Source organism: Mizuhopecten yessoensis, unplaced genomic scaffold, assembly GCF_002113885.1.
Source record: "Mizuhopecten yessoensis strain PY_sf001 unplaced genomic scaffold, ASM211388v2 scaffold10919, whole genome shotgun sequence".
Lineage (NCBI taxonomy): Eukaryota > Metazoa > Mollusca > Bivalvia > Pectinida > Pectinidae > Mizuhopecten > Mizuhopecten yessoensis.
The window spans coordinates 1,058,907-1,082,888 of NW_018408787.1; the positions used below are offsets into that span (position 1 = coordinate 1,058,907).

At 34.8% G+C, this 23,982-nt stretch overlaps 1 long non-coding RNA gene across 1 annotated transcript in view; it reads left to right on the forward strand.

Moving 5' to 3' along the window:
• LOC110463622 overlaps positions 1–14,347 on the forward strand; it is a 39,835-nt gene extending 25,488 nt beyond the window's left edge. Inside the window, exons 2-3 of the long non-coding RNA XR_002464407.1 lie at positions 12,730–12,806; positions 13,427–14,347. This is a non-coding gene — a long non-coding RNA (uncharacterized LOC110463622). The remainder of the gene's footprint in view (positions 1–12,729; positions 12,807–13,426) is intronic.
• The last annotated feature ends 9,635 nt before the right edge of the window (positions 14,348–23,982 follow it).

A 23,982-nucleotide genomic window follows, 5' to 3' on the forward strand; every position in this document is an offset into this window, starting at 1 on the left:
GGCCTGTTCGTGTATGCGGAGCAACCGGTTTGACCGTTTATAAATGTAACAATTTCGGGTATAAATCCTGGCGGACCTGCAAATGTATATGCAGGCCTTGCAAGGCTTTCTCACGGCTCGCCTGAAAGCAGCATCAGATTACTAGGTCCGACCTTATTTAATGAACGAACAACAGTGGTCCGATCGGTTTGACCGTTTAAACGAAAACGGTCAAGGTGTAACTATAATTTGCACAACGACATTGAATGCCCGATACGCAATACGGAAATGACGACACGGTGTACATGCACATTTCGATCAAGATAATTGAGTCCGAGCTGTACTTTTTCCGGAAGTACGTCACGAAAATGGACGCTGATGACGATGTGTGGAGCCACCTTAAGCGAAATGACTATTGGTGTGAATAACTATTGAGTATTGCTGTTTCCCATAAAAAGCTGGTGTGACCTTTCGATGACAATAGTGTACAGTACCTTACTTACAATTCACTTCGTCAAGGGTTAATTGGCTATAGGCAATCTAGTAAAGATGAAAGAGGATGAATGATGTTTTCGGTCAAGAGGTAGAGGGATAAGTGTTGGTGTATGGGGTTGTTCTTGGGGGATAGAAAAGTTGTTGGTGGTGTTGTTTGGGTAAAAATAGGAATGTGTGTATTTATTCATTGGTAGAAGATAAAATGTAGGTTTAGGCTATATAGGATTTACAGGAACGGTGTAATGTGGTGGAGTTTAGCGATAGATGGTAAATATATGAGTGTACATGTGTGTAAGTTAGGGGCAGAAGGTAGATAAAGTTGACGAATGTGTTCCTCATCACGAATCAATCGTTCCACGTTATCACTTAAGTTGCTCTGTTTTGTAATCAATTATATAACAAACGTATTTTGTACCTCTGTGTGTTAATTCATTATCTACTCTAACGTGAGACTGGAGCCTATATCATGCCTAACTATATTACCCTGACATTGCAGATGTTGTAATTATCCCTGGGAGTACATAATTACCCCCGGAGCCGGCTAAGCGAAATTCGGTCAGTAGGCGGGTGCACTTTCTCTGACAAGCGAACGGAATACATTGCCATCCTTAGTTTCCGGCGGACTTCATATATCACCTGATCAAAGGGCAATGGACGTGAGATCACTAAGGCTTCTTCTGTATATGAAACTAATCACTCTCATAATAATTTAGAATATAACTAAAACACATTTTCTTGACAACTAATTTTATTCTGGCATTGTTCACGGATCTTTCTGAACCGCTGTGAACTATCAGGGTGACTGCATCATCTGCAACGATAGCTCATGATATAACATGAATTTCGTTTTCGGTTTTACTTTGATCTACAAGCTTTCTTATCTATTTACTTTATTGAAGATATAACTGTTACGCGCTTTCTTGTCTGTAACTCGCATTTTATTTCAAAACCTTCAGTTATTTCTCTGAATACATTAAGTTCTGAAGAAATGATTTCTAGCACAACGAAACAGACACTATTAAAACACATGTCCAGAGTCCATTCTACACATAAATACGATGACCAGGGCGTAATCATCGATATTTAAATGGTAAAATTTGAATTTAATCTTAGTAGGTGAGATATAATAAAAAAAATGATAATTTCAAAATATCCCGAAATATACTCACGTAACATGTAATATATCTTTAACATGAAACGTTCGTATAGCCAAACACGCGAGGACCCAAAACGGAACTTCTAGCAGTCAGACATTGCAGAAACAATCTCAACAGGAAATGACATAACGGTGTGCAAATGCGTGCGATATTTTGTTCTTTGATAACTTCTTTGCAAATTCATATTTCTCTAAATTAGTTTCAGAATAGGTGTAATAACGGATTAATGAGGGTTGAGTCATGTTGGTTATGTAGAGAAACATACCTATATAAATGCATGATACACTTTGCATATAACCCCGCTATTATGAGTTTTGTTGCATTATAACATATTTCTACATGCAGTAGTCACACGCATGGCGTTGTTTGTTAATGCTTGCTCCATGAAATAGCGACAACGATTTGCTCACCTGTTAACAGTGTAATTACTGTTTTTATATCCATTAGGAGCGATAATTTGTCGATAATTTCAGCAATTCTATGAAGATTACGACAAATCTCCACGTACAGGAACATATAACATACGTCTACTATTAAAGTACATTACAGCTTTGGTTCTAATATTGATACGTTTTAGACATTAGGACACTTCTGATGAGATCACGTGTTTAGTGTGTGTGGCTCACATATGTGTACGTTCGTACTAACGTAGCCCTCGCCCTCCGGTTGTTGTGTAGGCCTTTATAGACACAGTGGATTAAAGTGTTCTCTAAGACGCGGAAGTAATAGTATAAGTAATTTTGAATATGTTACCCCAATCGTTACGAGATAAACGTCTTGAGTGTTCCTATCAGGACTTTATGTGAAGTTCTAAACCATTACTTCCAGGCTTTTTAACTACAAGCGAACGCTACAGAAGCTGAGTTTAGACGACATTAGAATACAGAGTGTACCTCCTCGTCCGGTATGTCTCCTTCTATGTCCGTTTACTGATATGGTTTAGTACCACAGTTAGTAACTGTCTCAATATTATCCATGACTAATATGGACGGTTAACTACTAACCTGTGCTATAAGCAAGACCATTTTGTTTTTTCTACATGGATATTTCTCTTTCTTGATAGTCACATCTCTGTTTCCTTAAGATTCGGTATTCAAGACCTTGCTGTGAAGAATTATGATCGCCATCATTGATCTCATTGGCAGATATACTAAACCTCAACTCAGTGTAAAATTGAGGTCTATGAATTTGATTATGATCAATATTGTGCCTTCTTGTTTCGTGGTCGGGATTCGACCTATAATTACATGTTTGATATTGTGGGTGAAGCAGAAGATGCTTACTCTTCCCAGACGCCTGATCCTATTTTCCTTGTTGACATTTCGGCATGCTATTGTTTTATACAAAGTACGTGCCTTTCGTTGGATTTGTACCAAAGCCTGGAAGATCAGTTGTGTTGAATTTGTTCAGATTTTATTTACAACACACCAAGTGTAACCTCGCATCCAATATGGTATCTTAAGTACATGTAAGTAATATAAATAACTTATTTCTTAAAAGAGTGATAGAGAGATCACTAAATAGATCTGCCCTGTGCAGTCATTGAGGCAGCACTGTATACACATTTGTCTATGCCTACTGTTTGCGTTCCTGATGAGAAACGGACATCGGTAGTGGAATCGACTTTACTTGTTTTGTTCGAAAAAGAACATAATATCGAGCAATGTCACCCACTGTTCTAGTATATATATAATGAAGAAACTAAATCCAGAGATATATGTAACCACCATCCAAATATATCCAATGGAGAATGCGCGTGCTCTCTATTGTGTGTGGAATGCACACAACCGTGTCTGATATCTGCTGTTATATCACTGTGACACATTCCTTAAAAAAACTTAATTGCATTCACACATTACCTACAACCAATGACATCTTAGAAATGCGTTAGCTGTCAGCTTCGCGACCATAGCTCAATTTCCTTCCTCACAACGTAATTAATAACCGCCTCTGAACCACATTGTACCTTACTACAGACGACGACGGCAAGCACTGTTAATGATATCTACACGTGTACATCTGTTCAACAGCATCTGTTGTTAACTTCATCAGCTATTAAGCTTGTACTTGATTGGTAAAGTTCAAGTAAATGATAAAGCAATGTTAAATGTTCAATCGTTCAGTGACGAACGTGTAGAACACTACAAACACTTGTTTATTACACACGTTGAATCGTTAATTTGACGGAATCCGTAATAAGCCACCCGATGTGATGGACGCGCTTGCCCTTCCGGATCGCTTCATTCGTCTTCGATTTATACCTTGTATTTACCTCTAGTTAAGGGTGCTTGAAATTATTTTTCACTGTATATATACAAGGTGATGCATTTCTTTCCTCACCCTATTTTATTGAATTTTCAATTATACAAACTACAGGTGATTTATATATACTACTACAACAGGTGATTTATATATACTACTACGGGTGATTTATATATACTACTACAGGTGATTTATATATACTACTACAGGTGATTTATATATACTACCACAGGTGATTTATATATACTACCACAGGTGATTTATATATACTACTACAGGTGATTTATATATACTACTACAGGTGATTTATATATACTACTACAGGTGATTTATATATACTACTACAGGTGATTTATATATACTACTACAGGTGATTTATATATACTACTACAGGTGATTTATATATACTACTACAGGTGATTTATATATACTACTACAGGTGATTTATATATACTACTACAGGTGATTTATATATACTACTACAGGTGATTTATATATACTACTACAGGTGATTTATATATACTACTACAGGTGATTTATATATACTACTACAGGTGATTTATATATACTACTACAGGTGATTTATATATACTACTACAGGTGATTTATATATACTACTACAGGTGATTTATATATACTACTACAGGTGATTTATATATACTACTACAGGTGATTTATATATACTACTACAGGTGATTTATATATACTACTACAGGTGATTTATATATACTACTACAGGTGATTTATATATACTACTACAGGTGATTTATATATACTACTACAGGTGATTTATATATACTACTACAGGTGATTTATATATACTACTACAGGTGATTTATATATACTACTACAGGTGATTTATATATACTACTACAGGTGATTTATATATACTACTACAGGTGATTTATATATACTACTACAGGTGATTTATATATACTACTACAGGTGATTTATATATACTACTACAGGTGATTTATATATACTACTACAGGTGATTTATATATACTACTACAGGTGATTTATATATACTACTACAGGTGATTTATATATACTACTACAGGTGATTTATATATACTACTACAGGTGATTTATATATACTACTACAGGTGATTTATATATACTACTACAGGTGATTTATATATACTACTACAGGTGATTTATATATACTACTACAGGTGATTTATATATACTACTACAGGTGATTTATATATACTACTACAGGTGATTTATATATACTACTACAGGTGATTTATATATACTACTACAGGTGATTTATATATACTACTACAGGTGATTTATATATACTACTACAGGTGATTTATATATACTACTACAGGTGATTTATATATACTACTACAGGTGATTTATATATACTACTACAGGTGATTTATATATACTACTACAGGTGATTTATATATACTACTACAGGTGATTTATATATACTACTACAGGTGATTTATATATACTACTACAGGTGATTTATATATACTACTACAGGTGATTTATATATACTACTACAGGTGATTTATATATACTACTACAGGTGATTTATATATACTACTACAGGTGATTTATATATACTACTACAGGTGATTTATATATACTACTACAGGTGATTTATATATACTACTACAGGTGATTTATATATACTACTACAGGTGATTTATATATACTACTACAGGTGATTTATATATACTACTACAGGTGATTTATATATACTACTACAGGTGATTTATATATACTACTACAGGTGATTTATATATACTACTACAGGTGATTTATATATACTACTACAGGTGATTTATATATACTACTACAGGTGATTTATATATACTACTACAGGTGATTTATATATACTACTACAGGTGATTTATATATACTACTACAGGTGATTTATATATACTACTACAGGTGATTTATATATACTACTACAGGTGATTTATATATACTACTACAGGTGATTTATATATACTACTACAGGTGATTTATATATACTACTACAGGTGATTTATATATACTACTACAGGTGATTTATATATACTACTACAGGTGATTTATATATACTACTACAGGTGATTTATATATACTACTACAGGTGATTTATATATACTACTACAGGTGATTTATATATACTACTACAGGTGATTTATATATACTACTACAGGTGATTTATATATACTACTACAGGTGATTTATATATACTACTACAGGTGATTTATATATACTACTACAGGTGATTTATATATACTACTACAGGTGATTTATATATACTACTACAGGTGATTTATATATACTACTACAGGTGATTTATATATACTACTACAGGTGATTTATATATACTACTACAGGTGATTTATATATACTACTACAGGTGATTTATATATACTACTACAGGTGATTTATATATACTACTACAGGTGATTTATATATACTACTACAGGTGATTTATATATACTACTACAGGTGATTTATATATACTACTACAGGTGATTTATATATACTACTACAGGTGATTTATATATACTACTACAGGTGATTTATATATACTACTACAGGTGATTTATATATACTACTACAGGTGATTTATATATACTACTACAGGTGATTTATATATACTACTACAGGTGATTTATATATACTACTACAGGTGATTTATATATACTACTACAGGTGATTTATATATACTACTACAGGTGATTTATATATACTACTACAGGTGATTTATATATACTACTACAGGTGATTTATATATACTACTACAGGTGATTTATATATACTACTACAGGTGATTTATATATACTACTACAGGTGATTTATATATACTACTACAGGTGATTTATATATACTACTACAGGTGATTTATATATACTACTACAGGTGATTTATATATACTACTACAGGTGATTTATATATACTACTACAGGTGATTTATATATACTACTACAGGTGATTTATATATACTACTACAGGTGATTTATATATACTACTACAGGTGATTTATATATACTACTACAGGTGATTTATATATACTACTACAGGTGATTTATATATACTACTACAGGTGATTTATATATACTACTACAGGTGATTTATATATACTACTACAGGTGATTTATATATACTACTACAGGTGATTTATATATACTACTACAGGTGATTTATATATACTACTACAGGTGATTTATATATACTACTACAGGTGATTTATATATACTACTACAGGTGATTTATATATACTACTACAGGTGATTTATATATACTACTACAGGTGATTTATATATACTACTACAGGTGATTTATATATACTACTACAGGTGATTTATATATACTACTACAGGTGATTTATATATACTACTACAGGTGATTTATATATACTACTACAGGTGATTTATATATACTACTACAGGTGATTTATATATACTACTACAGGTGATTTATATATACTACTACAGGTGATTTATATATACTACTACAGGTGATTTATATATACTACTACAGGTGATTTATATATACTACTACAGGTGATTTATATATACTACTACAGGTGATTTATATATACTACTACAGGTGATTTATATATACTACTACAGGTGATTTATATATACTACTACAGGTGATTTATATATACTACTACAGGTGATTTATATATACTACTACAGGTGATTTATATATACTACTACAGGTGATTTATATATACTACTACAGGTGATTTATATATACTACTACAGGTGATTTATATATACTACTACAGGTGATTTATATATACTACTACAGGTGATTTATATATACTACTACAGGTGATTTATATATACTACTACAGGTGATTTATATATACTACTACAGGTGATTTATATATACTACTACAGGTGATTTATATATACTACTACAGGTGATTTATATATACTACTACAGGTGATTTATATATACTACTACAGGTGATTTATATATACTACTACAGGTGATTTATATATACTACTACAGGTGATTTATATATACTACTACAGGTGATTTATATATACTACTACAGGTGATTTATATATACTACTACAGGTGATTTATATATACTACTACAGGTGATTTATATATACTACTACAGGTGATTTATATATACTACTACAGGTGATTTATATATACTACTACAGGTGATTTATATATACTACTACAGGTGATTTATATATACTACTACAGGTGATTTATATATACTACTACAGGTGATTTATATATACTACTACAGGTGATTTATATATACTACTACAGGTGATTTATATATACTACTACAGGTGATTTATATATACTACTACAGGTGATTTATATATACTACTACAGGTGATTTATATATACTACTACAGGTGATTTATATATACTACTACAGGTGATTTATATATACTACTACAGGTGATTTATATATACTACTACAGGTGATTTATATATACTACTACAGGTGATTTATATATACTACTACAGGTGATTTATATATACTACTACAGGTGATTTATATATACTACTACAGGTGATTTATATATACTACTACAGGTGATTTATATATACTACTACAGGTGATTTATATATACTACTACAGGTGATTTATATATACTACTACAGGTGATTTATATATACTACTACAGGTGATTTATATATACTACTACAGGTGATTTATATATACTACTACAGGTGATTTATATATACTACTACAGGTGATTTATATATACTACTACAGGTGATTTATATATACTACTACAGGTGATTTATATATACTACTACAGGTGATTTATATATACTACTACAGGTGATTTATATATACTACTACAGGTGATTTATATATACTACTACAGGTGATTTATATATACTACTACAGGTGATTTATATATACTACTACAGGTGATTTATATATACTACTACAGGTGATTTATATATACTACTACAGGTGATTTATATATACTACTACAGGTGATTTATATATACTACTACAGGTGATTTATATATACTACTACAGGTGATTTATATATACTACTACAGGTGATTTATATATACTACTACAGGTGATTTATATATACTACTACAGGTGATTTATATATACTACTACAGGTGATTTATATATACTACTACAGGTGATTTATATATACTACTACAGGTGATTTATATATACTACTACAGGTGATTTATATATACTACTACAGGTGATTTATATATACTACTACAGGTGATTTATATATACTACTACAGGTGATTTATATATACTACTACAGGTGATTTATATATACTACTACAGGTGATTTATATATACTACTACAGGTGATTTATATATACTACTACAGGTGATTTATATATACTACTACAGGTGATTTATATATACTACTACAGGTGATTTATATATACTACTACAGGTGATTTATATATACTACTACAGGTGATTTATATATACTACTACAGGTGATTTATATATACTACTACAGGTGATTTATATATACTACTACAGGTGATTTATATATACTACTACAGGTGATTTATATATACTACTACAGGTGATTTATATATACTACTACAGGTGATTTATATATACTACTACAGGTGATTTATATATACTACTACAGGTGATTTATATATACTACTACAGGTGATTTATATATACTACTACAGGTGATTTATATATACTACTACAGGTGATTTATATATACTACTACAGGTGATTTATATATACTACTACAGGTGATTTATATATACTACTACAGGTGATTTATATATACTACTACAGGTGATTTATATATACTACTACAGGTGATTTATATATACTACTACAGGTGATTTATATATACTACTACAGGTGATTTATATATACTACTACAGGTGATTTATATATACTACTACAGGTGATTTATATATACTACTACAGGTGATTTATATATACTACTACAGGTGATTTATATATACTACTACAGGTGATTTATATATACTACTACAGGTGATTTATATATACTACTACAGGTGATTTATATATACTACTACAGGTGATTTATATATACTACTACAGGTGATTTATATATACTACTACAGGTGATTTATATATACTACTACAGGTGATTTATATATACTACTACAGGTGATTTATATATACTACTACAGGTGATTTATATATACTACTACAGGTGATTTATATATACTACTACAGGTGATTTATATATACTACTACAGGTGATTTATATATACTACTACAGGTGATTTATATATACTACTACAGGTGATTTATATATACTACTACATGTGATTTATATATACTACTACAGGTGATTTCGCTAATAGGGCAATTATGAAGGCGTCAGTGTCGCGATCGTTACCCTTCTTTCCTTAGTAGTCCTTTATATCTGGAATGTTCTCAACAGTTAAACGATAGTAAGGAAAGTAGGACTTTTCATGACGACAGATGGTAACAGCATCCTAACCGTACACACATCAGTGTATATGATGCAATCCCATTGTTAATAGCGGTATCCGCACAGAGCTTGTGTAGAAGTGATCAGTACAATACCGTTTCTTGTTTGGTGTTGACCAGAACAGAGATACACACCTCAGCTAAATTGGAACATGTGTATTGCGTTTCAAACGGTCCGACAGATTGGACAAGTTGGACCAGAGTTGTTCGCTAATGAAATAGGGACGGACAAAATGATAAATGCTACAAATGATACACAGGTGTTTCCACACTGTCCCCGGTGTGAGATATCCACACTGTCCCCGGTGTGAGATATCCACACTGTCCCCGGTGTGAGATATCCTTTTCTCTTACCCTGGACGGATGTATGCACTCTGTTCCCTCTGTCAGATATCCTTGCCTTACCCTGGACGGATGTATGCACACTCTTCCCTCTGTCAGATATCCTTACCTTACCCTGGACCGATGTATGCACACTGTTCCCTCTGTCAGATATCCTTACCTTACCCTGGACCGATGTATGCACACTGTTCCCTCTGTCAGATATCCTTGCCTTATCCTGGACGGATGTATGCACACTCTTCCTTCTGTCAGATATCCTTGCCTTACCCTGGACGGATGTATGCACACTGTTCCATCTGTCAGATATCCTTGCCTTACCCTGGACGGATGTATCCACACTGTTCCCTCTGTCAGATATCCTTGCCTTATTCTGGACGGATGTATGCACACTGTTCCCTCTGTCAGATATCCTTACCTTTCCCTGGACCGATGTATGCACACTGTTCCCTCTGTCAGATATCCTTACCTTACCCTGGACGGATGTATGCACACTCTTCCCTCTGTCAGATATCATTGCCTTTCCCTGGACGGATGTATGCACACTGTTCTCTCTGTCAGATATCCTTACCTTACCCTGGACGGATGTATGCACACTCTTCCCTCTGTCAGATATCATTGCCTTTCCCTGGACGGATGTATGCACACTGTTCTCTCTGTCAGATATCCTTGCCTTACCCTGGACGGATGTATGCACACTATTCCCTCTGTCAGATATCCTTGCCTTACCCTGGACGGATGTATGCATACTGTTCCCTCTGTCAGATATCCTCACCTTACCCTGGACGGATGTATGCACACTGTTCTCTATGTCAGATATCCTTGCCTTACCCTGGACGGATGTATGCACATTCTTCCCTCTGTCAGATATCCTTGCCTTACCCTGGACGGATGTATGCACACTATTCCCTTTGTCAGATATCCTTGCCTTACCCTCGACGGATGTATGCACACTGTTCCCTCTGTCAGATATCCTTGCCTTATCCTGGACGGATGTATGCACACTCTTCCTTCTGTCAGATATCCTTGCCTTACCCTCGACGGATGGATGCACACTGTTCCCTCTGTCAGATATCCTTGCCTTTCCCTGGACGGATGTATGCACACTGTTCCCTCTGTCAAACATCATTGCCTTACCCTGGACGGATGTATGCACACTCTTCCCTCTGTCAGATATCATTGCGTTACCCTGGACGGATGTATGCACATTGTTCTCTCTGTCAGATATCCTTGCCTTACCCTGGACTGATGTATGCAGACTGTTCCCTCTGTCAGATATCCTTGCCTTATCCTGGACGGATGTATGCACACTGTTCCCTCTGTCAGATATCATTGCCTTACCCTGGACGGATGTATGCACACTCTTCCCTCTGTCAGATATCCTTGCCTTACCCTTGACGGATGTATGCACACTATTCCCTTTGTCAGATATCCTTGCCTTACCCTCGACGGATGGATGCACACTGTTCCCTCTGTCAGATATCCTTGCCTTAGCCTCGACGGATGTATGCACACTGTTCCCTCTGTCAAACATCATTGCCTTACCCTGGACGGATGTATGCACACTCTTCCCTCTGTCAGATATCATTGCCTTACCCTGGACGGATGTATGCACATTGTTCTCTCTGTCAGATATCCTTGCTTTACCCTGGACGGATGTATGCACACTGTTCCCTCTGTCAGATATCCTTGCTTTACCCAATGCGATGGGGGATTCACCTATTCATAGCAATTGAAAGTCACGTCAACGTTGCATGTGGCCTGTAACGTTTATTCTGAATTTATTCGGTATATGATACACAACTTGTGAAAAGGGCGAGAGAAAAAGAATCATTCACCCCCTTAAGGTGAGATTGGGAATTTCAACCCTGAGGGAAAGATTATTAAGTTCCCAAACACTCGGCAAAGGCTTGTGTTTGGCAGCTTAAAAATCTTCCCCCTCGGGTTGAGATTCCAAAACCATATCCCAAGGATTTGAGATATTCTATTGATATCAACGTATATCTTTTATGTTTAAAGACGTTTTATAAGGGAAACTGACCTATCTTATCTTGTCTTCATGTCTTTCAGAATCAGTATGGACACCTTGATTGACAGTCTGCTCCCCAGTGTATGGCAGGAAGTGAGCATGGACGACAGGGGTGATGGTACGTATCCTATACGATCAAGCTGCTTATCACGATAGTGTTTCTATAGGGGAGGCCGTCCTTAAATGACCATGGCTGTTGTTAGGACGTTAAACAAACCAAACCAAACCAAACCAATCTATAGTGATCTCAAACGAGAGTGTGACCTGTTCCACCAATAGATCTGAAAGTTTGCCCCCTAATTAACGTGGTTACAGAACGTATGGTATACATGATTGCATGTAAACCAGCGGTCGTGAGAGCGACACATATTGTGGAAACAACCAGCTCTCTTGGATAACAAAACATCTATTTATCCTTAATTTCGTTGTTTGTTAATGAAATTTGTTTATCTTCCATTTTTTCTCTCAATTTAATCCATGTAAATCAGAAACCGTCATATTTATAAAAAAAAAGATAAGTAACTGAGAGAAATGACTGTTCAGAAGTAATCTGAAAATAAAGACTTGCTTGCTTTGTTCATAAGTCATAATTTTCAAGTCGCCATCTTTACATTTTAGTCCACCGTGTGACTCCTTTTCTCTAAGTGGTTTACAAACGATTACATTTATAGCTGTGAGGGGTCAAACATCCAGTTTGTGATTACTTCGCATTGATTGTGTTTAAATTTAATTTATCAGGATTCGAGGATTTCTTTGTCAACGGCAATCCAAATAGGAAGGACGAGAACACACTCGAAATCGTTATCTCTGACGCGGAAGGAAATGCCAAAACTGTTACCCTGAAAGGTGCCCAACCCAACAAGAACCCTTTAAACAAAATCAGCAGATGCGAATTAAAGGTTGATGGAGACAAAAACTTGATCGGAATGGATTTAAACGGAGATGTTGTTGTTTTGAAGAGCTAAGGTTGACCATTAATTGAAACAGACATGGTGTATATATATAATGGAACATTCATATATCTTTTAAATCACCTCTATGCACTTAACATGACCTTGTCTTAAGCTTTTAACTTATACCATATACTGTACTCAGTGGTCTGTCTGTCGTTAAATCGTCCATACCAAAACCGTAACCGGAAGTTATTAATATTTATTACAGCTGTGTTTGATTGCCATTTAATTAGATCACCTACGCGTTAAATGTCTTGGATGTGATGGTCTATACTGTCTATTTACTAACTGCCGTACATGAGATGGCATTGTGAGAAGAGAATTCATCATCAGGCCGATATAAGCGAAATTAGAGCTAGTGGATTGGATATGTTGTACGTTTGAAATACGCCGATTGTGAAATGAAAACTAAAAAAGGAGATAAGAATGTAACTACCTTTATTACAATGAGTATTATAGCCCGGATGCTAATGATATATATGACACAAATTTATTTCAAGTCTTCTGTTAAGGTATTTCAAGAAAGAAATGATTTCAAGAGAACAAGCTATACAGAATAATTTAATAAATACGGCAACCCTTCCATTTTCGATCGGGTTCTGAACTGCGGGGTATACGTTGGAATACAAAAGGAAGGACACAAATATGTCTTTTATGATCGTTCAATTTGCTGATGACTGCTGATTAAAAAATTCTTGCCAATGTCTTTCTGATCTTTTCGTCATTCATGAAAGAAATTACTACTCCGTAGTTCGATAAGATTTGGAAAACAACATTTTTGTGTTATTTACTGGCAGAAGATTTCTCGAGATTCCGGTTTCTACGAGATCTGTCCTCTACTATCAGGCCGATATGTTAAAACAGATTCTACACGGGCTACTGAAGAAAGGGACTGATATAATTACAAAGTCTTGTTTTTGTTGTTGTCTTTACGGGTTGATTTCGGTTTCGTTTTTCTCTCGGGAGTTGACGTTGTTGTGATCGTTTTGCAAGAATCTCGTACAAATGATAAGCTGTCGCGATTGTGCTGTGGTGGAGTATATTAACGAGCAGTGAATTAGTATAGAGTACGTGACGAAGGCTGGATAGCTCAATTATCGATCATTAGCTACACGTTTGAATCAAAGTGATAACTTCCACCACTTTAAATAGAGGAAAGGCGATTATTTTCATTCTACGGAGTCGAAAAAAACAACAACTTCAAAGCACTTCGTGTTTGCTTTATAAGTTTATTGAAATCAGATTTTAATTCTCTTCTGTCACACAAACGCGGTGTGCTTGTTTAGATTCTGAACACACGCACTGACTTGCCGATGGAAACAAAACAATCAGGTTAATAGTCGCATGCTGTAACTAAATACTGTCATTAAACGTGACTATGATAATTTAAGCTTTTGAGCAATAAAAAGATATTGTCCTCCTACCTAACGACCATCCGGACAGCTATGTTAGTGTGTATATTTACCTACTGGGGACCCGTTAATGGTGAGTAATTATAGAACGTATGTGTAATTATCATAGACATTCATCGATGAAACGGTTGCTATAGTATGGACGTGGTCCACTATAGTATATGACCTGAATGGACATGAACAGGAATACGGATACACCCTTTATAATATACAACATTTATATAGCGACCTATATAATTTGTAAAATTACTCTAAAGCGCTTTACAACATATGGATAATAATAATGGTTATAATTGTGAAAACAAAAAACAAAGGCTTACAATCTCTTTTACACATTTTAGCAACGCAATGTGCACATAATCGAACAAATAAAAGGCCGGTATTTACATGACGTCTTTGCAAGGATTCTAAAATGCAGTCGTAAAGAGGTGAGTTCTGATGTCCCTCTTGAACTTGGCCAGGGTATTTGACTTTCTAATAGCAGATGGTAAGCTATTCCACAACGTAGCCGAAACCCTCCCAAAGCATATGTTTCCATAGGTCACAGTACGAGATTTTATCTTGAAATGGTAATGGTAATTGTTAAAGTCTACATGAATATGTGTCAGTTTTACTTCATAATGGAAACCTGCAAAAGTGCTTCAGTTAAAAGACGAGAATTATTGTACAACAAATGTAACTTCCTAGTTTATACTTGTGTTATGTACACTCGTCTTTAGTCATTCGTCACTCTGTATCGAGTGTCCCCTTTATCAATCAACGACGCTTTAACATGTTTATGTATTAAAACTAAATGATTATGAGAGTGGAACTTAAATGAAAATTTTGCATTGTATTGTAGTACAATGTAAGATAATTTGTATTTAACGGTCCCGATGGGGGATAACTTCGTGCGTATATGATATGAAACCTACAAAAGGTTTAAATACTGCTTAAGAATGTCATATACCTCAGGGTACTTGGAGTTATTTCCCTTAGTCCTATAGATTCGCGGATCCTTATGCTAAATTGCTGCCTGTGTTAAGAAACTACTTCAAACTCCCTATTTTTTTTTATGATAACAAAATTGAATTCAATAGGGAGTTTCAGATAAATAAAAGGCATTTTTTCCTCTGAAGAATAAGAATTCTAGAACTAGTAACATTTCATTGATTCTCCAGAAATTATAAAAATAGCAAACTCCTCTCCTTGAGCCTTATTTATCTACACTTTACATTGTGACGATAATGTCATACCAAATTACTATATTATAACCGTCATAAGTCCTACTTTACTATCGTAACCTTTCCTTTTCAATAGTGACAAACCAGCCATCATTGTTGAGGGATTTACCTTTAGATTAGCGTTACCAGTCAGTCGGTTCTAAATGTGAATAGAAGCGATAATAACAACAAACTCGGTAGTCATGGCTTCCTTCTTGAGAGTTTATGATCTCAGTTGAACTGAGCTTAAAGTAGTAATCATGGTCTAATTTCCATAGCAAGTATTCAGTTTTAAGTTGAGGCACGGTCATAATGTACACACTATATTTTTATTTTATTTTTTATTTTACCAGTTATCCTCAAAATCTAGAAATTCATATATGCTGCTCCCCTTCTCTTTGTACAGTAGTGGAGACGACTTGGATTTCCGCCACTTTGGCTCCTAGCTTTTCATTTCATTTTAATCTATTTCATTTCAGTAAATTTTATTGAAAAAAATCAAAAGGGTTGGACAACAGGCTATGCCTATATTAGTCCTCTCCTAGCCAGGATTACAAACACACATAAACTATAGAAAGAAGGAGAGAGAAATGTTACATAAGTAGTTACAGAAATAGTAATGCAAGGGGAGTAACTCCCACAGAAATTATAAATAAATATATAAATAAGCCTCTTTTATTGAGACAAAGGATCCCCCAGTGTTAGACAGCAATATATCCACAACTAGGGATTCTGACCATACAAAGTCCTTAGCCATACAGTGGCTGAGGTCATTCACCCCAGCAGATCTTGGATCCTTGACATGCAAAACTGGGAAATTTTTGGTAATACATTTTTTTTATCATCATCATCCAACCACCTACATTCATCAATTTATTTTCATTTATCAGTTTATAAAGAAAGAATACTTTTTTTTACAGAAAACAGATCACAGATGATCGTTATAGGGATGGATATATACCTAGAAATAAGACAAAGAGAGACAATGTCGTGCTAATTATAACGGGAATACACCGGTGTGTACAGTCTGCACCAGAACGATGTACACAAAACAGGCCGATCAGACCTGTTGTGGTGTGCTCGAAAGGTTTTGCCACATTTTATGATCATTATCCATGGGAGCATTGTAGAACGAACCTCATTTAAGGCGGCAGATAAAAATTGAGGCCCATTTTAAAAAGCACAGGAGAATATTGATGTACAGCGCAGCAGAATTGCAAACTTAATTATCAAAACTCAATAACAATTAAACGGAGAGTTTTGATTTTACAGCACACCAGATTCCATACTAAACTCTATCCAAACTGAAAAAAACCTTCAAACGAACGGATGTCTTAAGATATACCAACGTTTGCTTTAAAACGGAATGAAAGAAATCGCAGATATATTCCAGAAAGCCGAAAAGAAATCTGACTGAAGATAGTCCATTTCTTTTTGTGACCTGACATGCGATCAGGAATACAGTCCCACAGTATTTTGCTTTCTTACCCAGCGGATTGCTCTCGAACTCGTCTCTTCTTCAAATTACGCAAGATGAAATTGACGAAATGGTGAGATAATGAAAGTATGAATTCACTCTACTTCCATGATATCAGTGGCTATCTGTACGAACTCAATGTGTTCCAACAGCACTAGATTCGTAAGGATATCAATTCATCAAAGATAATTCATTTTGGTCGAACAAAAAGAAGTGGTCAGAACATCTTTAATCTTGGTCATGATACTATAAAGATACATAAAACTACTAAAGGCAGGTGAGCAAGGATCTGGACGCTGCAGCAAACTAACAGTGTTAGTCTACCTAATACTATACACAAAGACATACGTGTCAGGGATAGAAGGTGTCTGTATGAACTGGTGATGTAACACTATTTGGGCAAAACATACCTGATATTTTTGCCAGGAAAATTAATTCCTATTTTTAACTGAGGACTATAGGTTTCGGTCATGTATGATTATTATTACTTTTAAGGGCTCATCAACTCCGAAGAGATCACCAGTGTCAAAAAAGTTTATATAAAGATGTTAAAGAGAATAGCACCAAACACACGAAGTCTGTTTGAATATCAGAAGTGGATACTGCTAGTTATATCTATCGTAACAGACAAGTAGTATTCCAGCAATCTTAAATTACTGACGAAAACAACACGACACTTATTTTATGTCATAGAAATTATCTTTTGTTGACTGGAGGTTATTACATCTCGTAAGAAGTGTTTAACTATAAGAGGTGAGTGACATACTATGCATTAGACTGGTCGGTAATCGTTATGGTAAGGTCGTGTATGGCGAATTGGACAATGGTTTCCATAGTTATAAAGGTTTTACGTAAGAAACTGTCCAAGATGGGCTGTGATATATACTGTTACGCTGTGCTGTAATATGTACTGTTACGATGTGCTGTAATATGCACTGTTACGCTGTGCTGTAATTTGAACTGTTACGATTTGCTGTAATATGTACTGTTACGATGTGCTGTAATTGGTACGGTTACGATGTGCTGTAATATGAACTGTTACGATGTGCTGTAATATGAACTGTTACGATGTGCTGTAATATGTACTGTTACGATGTGCTGTAATTGGAACTGTTACGATGTGCTGTAATATGTACTGTTACGATTTGATGCAATATTTACTGTTACAATTTACTGTAAAATGTACTGTTACGATTTGCTGTAATATGTACTGTTGCGATGTGCTGTAATTTGTACTGTTACGATGTGCTGTAATTGGAACTGTTACGATGTGCTGTAATATGTACTGTTACGATTTGATGCAATATGTACTGTTACTATTTACTGTAAAATGTACTGTTACGATTTGCTGTAATATGTACTGCTGTAATATGAACTGTTACGATGTGCTGTAATATGAACTGTTACGATGTTCTGTAATATGTACTGTTACGATGTGCTGTATTTGGTACTGTTACGATGTGCTGTAATATGTACTGTTACGATTTGATGCAATATGTACATATTACAGCACATCGTAACAGTACATTTTACAGCACATCGTAACAGGACCAATTACAGCACATCGTAACAGCACCTATTACAGCACATCGTAACAGTACATATTACATCACATCGTAACAGTACATATTACAGAACATCCTAACAGTTCATATTACAGCACATCGTAACCGTACCAATTACAGCACATCGTAACAGTACATATTACAGAACATCGTAATATGTACTGTTACGATTTGCTGTAATATGTACTGTTACGATGTGCTGTAATTGGTGCTGTTACGATGTGCTGTAATTGGTACTGTTACGATGTGCTGTAAAATGTACTGTTACGATGTGCTGTAATATGAACTGTTACGATTTGCTGTAATATCTACTGTTACGATTTGCTGTAATATGAACTGTTACGATTTACTGTAATATCTACTGTTACGATGTGCTGTAATATGTACTGTTACCATGTGCTGTAATATGAACTGTTACGATGTGCTATAATTTGAACTGTTGCGATTTGCTGTAATATGAACTGTTACGATGTGCTGTAATGTGTACTGTTCCGATGTGCTGTAATATGTATTGTTACGATGTGCTGTAATATGTACTGTTACGATTTGCTGTAAAATTAACAGTTACGATTTGCTGTAATATGTACTGGTACGATGTGATGTAATATGTACTGTTACAATGTGCTGTAAAATGTACTGTTACGATGTGCTGTAATATGTACTGTTACGATGTGCTGTAATACGTACTGTTACGATGTGCTGTAATATGAACTGTTACGATGTGATGTAATGTGTACTGTACCGGTGTGCTGTAAAATGTACTGTTTCGATGTGCTGTAATATGTACTTTTACGATGTGCTGTAATATGTATTGTTACGATGTGCTGTAATATCTACTGTTACAATTTGCTGTAATATTTACTGTTACGATTTGCTGTAAAATGTACTGTTACGATGTGCTGCAATATGTACTGCTACGATGTGCTGTAATATGTACTGCTATGATGTGCTGTAATATGTACTGTTACGATGTGATGTAATATGTACTGAGACGATGTGCTGTAAAATGTACTGTTACGATGTGCTGTAATATGTACTATTACGATGTGCTGTAATATGAACTGTTACGATTTGCTGTAATATCTACTGTTACGATATGACGATGTGATGTAATATGTACTGTTACGATGTGCTGTAAAATTAACAGTTACGATTTGCTGTAATATGTACTGTTACGATGTGCTGTAAATGAACTGTTACGATGTGCTGTAAAATGTACTGTTTCGATGTGCTGTAATATGTACTGTTACGATGTGCTGTAAAATTAACAGTTACGATTTGCTGTAATATCTGTTACGATGTGCTGTAATATGTACTGTTACAATTTGCTGTAATATGTACTGTTACGATTTGCCGTAATATGTACTGCTACGATGTGCTGTAATATGTACTCTTACGATGTGCTGTAATATGTACTGTTACAATTTGGTGTAATATGTACTGTTACGATTTGCTGTAATCTGTACTGTTACGATGTGATGTAATATGTACTGTTACGATGTGCTATAAAATGTACTGTTTCGATGTGCTGTAATGTGTACTGTTACAATGTGATGTAATGTGTTTTGTTACGATGTGCTGTTATACGAACTGTTACGATTTGCTGTAATATCTACTGTTACGATATGACGATGTGATGTAATATGTACTGTTACGATGTGCTGTAATTGGAGCTGTTACGATGTGCTGTAATTGGTACTGTTACGATTTGCTGTAATATGTACAGTTACGATGTGATGTAATATGTACTGTTACGATGTGCTGTAATTGGAGCTGTTACGATGTGCTGTAATTGGTACTGTTACGATTTGCTGTAATATGTTCAGTTACGATGTGATGTAATATGTACTGTTACGATGTGATGTAATATGTTACTGTTACGATGTGCTGTAATATGTACTGTTACAATTTGCTGTAATATGTACTGTTACGATGTGCTGTAATTGGTACTGTTACGATGTGCTGTAATATGTACTGCTACAATGTGCTGTAATGTGTACTGTTACGATGTGCTGTAATGTGTACTTGTAAAATGTACTGTTACGATGTGCTGTAATATGTACTGCTAAGATGTGCTGTAATGTGTACTGTTACGATGTGCTGTAATGTGTACTTGTAAAATGTACTGTTACGATGTGCTGTAATGTAATATGTACTCTTACGATGTGCTGTAATATGTACTGTTACAATTTGCTGTAATATGTACTGTTACGATGTGCTGTAATTGGTGCTGTTACGATTTGCTGTAATTGGTACTGTTACGATGTGCTGTAATATGTACTGCTACAATGTGCTGTAATGTGTACTGTTACGATGTGCTGTAATATGTACTGCTACAATGTGCTGTAATGTGTACTGTTACGATGTGCTGTAATATGTACTGCTACAATGTGCTGTAATGTGTACTGTTACGATGTGCTGTAATATGTACTGTTACTATGTGCTGTAATATGTACTGTTACGATTTGCTGTAATCTGTACTGTTACGATGTGATGTAATATGTACTGTGCTGTTACGATGTGCTGTAATTGGTACTGTTACGATGTGCTGTAAAATGTACTGCTAAGATGTGCTGTAATGTGTACTGTTACGATGTGCTGTAATATGTACTATTACGATGTGCTGTAATATGTACTGTTACCATTTGCTGTAATATGTACTGTTACGATTTGCTGTAATCTGTACTGTTACGATGTGATGTAATATGTACTGTGCTGTTACGATGTGCTGTAATTGGTACTGTTACGATGTGCTGTAATATGTACTGCTAAGATGTGCTGTAATGTGTACTGTTACGATGTGCTGTAATATGTACTGCTAAGATGTGCTGTAATGTGTACTGTTACGATGTGCTGTAATGTGTACTTGTAAAATGTACTGTTACGATGTGCTGTAATATGTACTATTACGATGTGCTGTAATATGAACTGTTACGATTTGCTGTAATATCTACTGTTACGATATTAACAGTTACGATTTGCTGTAATATGTACTGTTACGATTTGCCGTAATATGTACTGCTACGATGTGCTGTAATATGTACTGTTACGATGGGCTGTAATATGTACTGTTACGATGTGATGTAATATGTACTGTTACGATGTGATGTAATATGTACTGAGACGATGTGCTGTAATATGTACTGTTACGATGTGCTGTAATTGGTACTGTTACGATTTGCTGTAATATGTTCAGTTACGATGTGATGTAATATGTACTGTTACGATGTACTGTAAAATGTACTGTTACGATGTGCTGTAAAATGTACTTTACGATGTGCTGTAATATGTAATGTGTACTGTTACAATGTGATGTAATGTGTTTTGTTACGATGTGCTGTTATACGAACTGTTACGATTTGCTGTAATATCTACTGTTACGATATGCTGTGATATGAACTGTTACGATGTGCTGTAATATGAACTGTTACGATGTGCTGTAAAATGTACTGTTCCGATGTGATGTAATGTGTACTGTTACGATGTGCTGTAAAATGTACTGTTACGATGTGCTGTAATATGTACTGCTACGATGTGCTGTAATATGTACTGTTACAATTTGCTGTAATATGTACTGTTGCGATTTGCTGTAATATGTACTGTTACGATGTGCTGTAAATGAACTGTTACGATGTGCTGTAAAATGTACTGTTACGATGTGCTGTAATATGTAATGTTACGATGTGCTGTAATATGTACTGTATCGATGTGCTGCAATATGTACTGTTACAATTTGCTGTAATATGTACTGTTGCGATTTGCTGTAATATGTACTGTTACGATGTGCGGTAATATGTACTGTTACGATGTGATGTAATATGTACTGTTACGATGTGCTGTAATATGTACTGTTACGATGTTCTGTAATATGAACTGTTACGATGTGCTCTAATGTGTACTGTTCCGATGTGATGTAATGTGTATTGTTACGATGTGCTGTAAAATGTACTGTAACGATGTGCTGTAAAATGTACTGTTACGATTTGCTGTAATATGTACTGTTACGATGTGATGTAATATGTACTGTTACGATGTGCTGTAATATGTACTGTTACAATTTGCTGTAATATGTACTGTTACGATTTGCTGTAATATGTACTGTTGCGATGTGCTGTAATATGAACTGTTACGATGTGCTGTAATATGAACTGTTACGATGTGCTGTAATGTGTACTGTTCCGATGTGATGTAATGTGTACTGTTACGATGTGCTGTATAATGTACTGTAACGATGTGCTGTAAAATGACCCGTTACGATTTGCTGTAATATGTACTGTTACGATGTGCTGTAATTGGTACTGTTACGATGTGCTGTAAAATGTACTGTTACGATGTGATGTAATATGTACTGTTACGATGTGCTGTAACATCGTAACAGTACATACTACAGCACATCGTAACAGTCCCAATTACAGCACATCGTCACAGAACATATTACAGCACAGCGTAATATGTACTGTTACTATGTGCTGTAATATCTCCTGTTACGATGTGCTCTAATATGTACTGTTACTATTTGCTGTAATATGTACTGTAACGATGTGCTGTAATGTGTACTGTTCCGATGTGCTGTAATTGGTACGGTTACGATGTGCTGTAGTTGGTACTGTTACGATGCGCTGTAAAATGTACTGTTACGTTGTGCTGTAAAATGTACCGTTACGATGTGCTGTAATATGTACTGT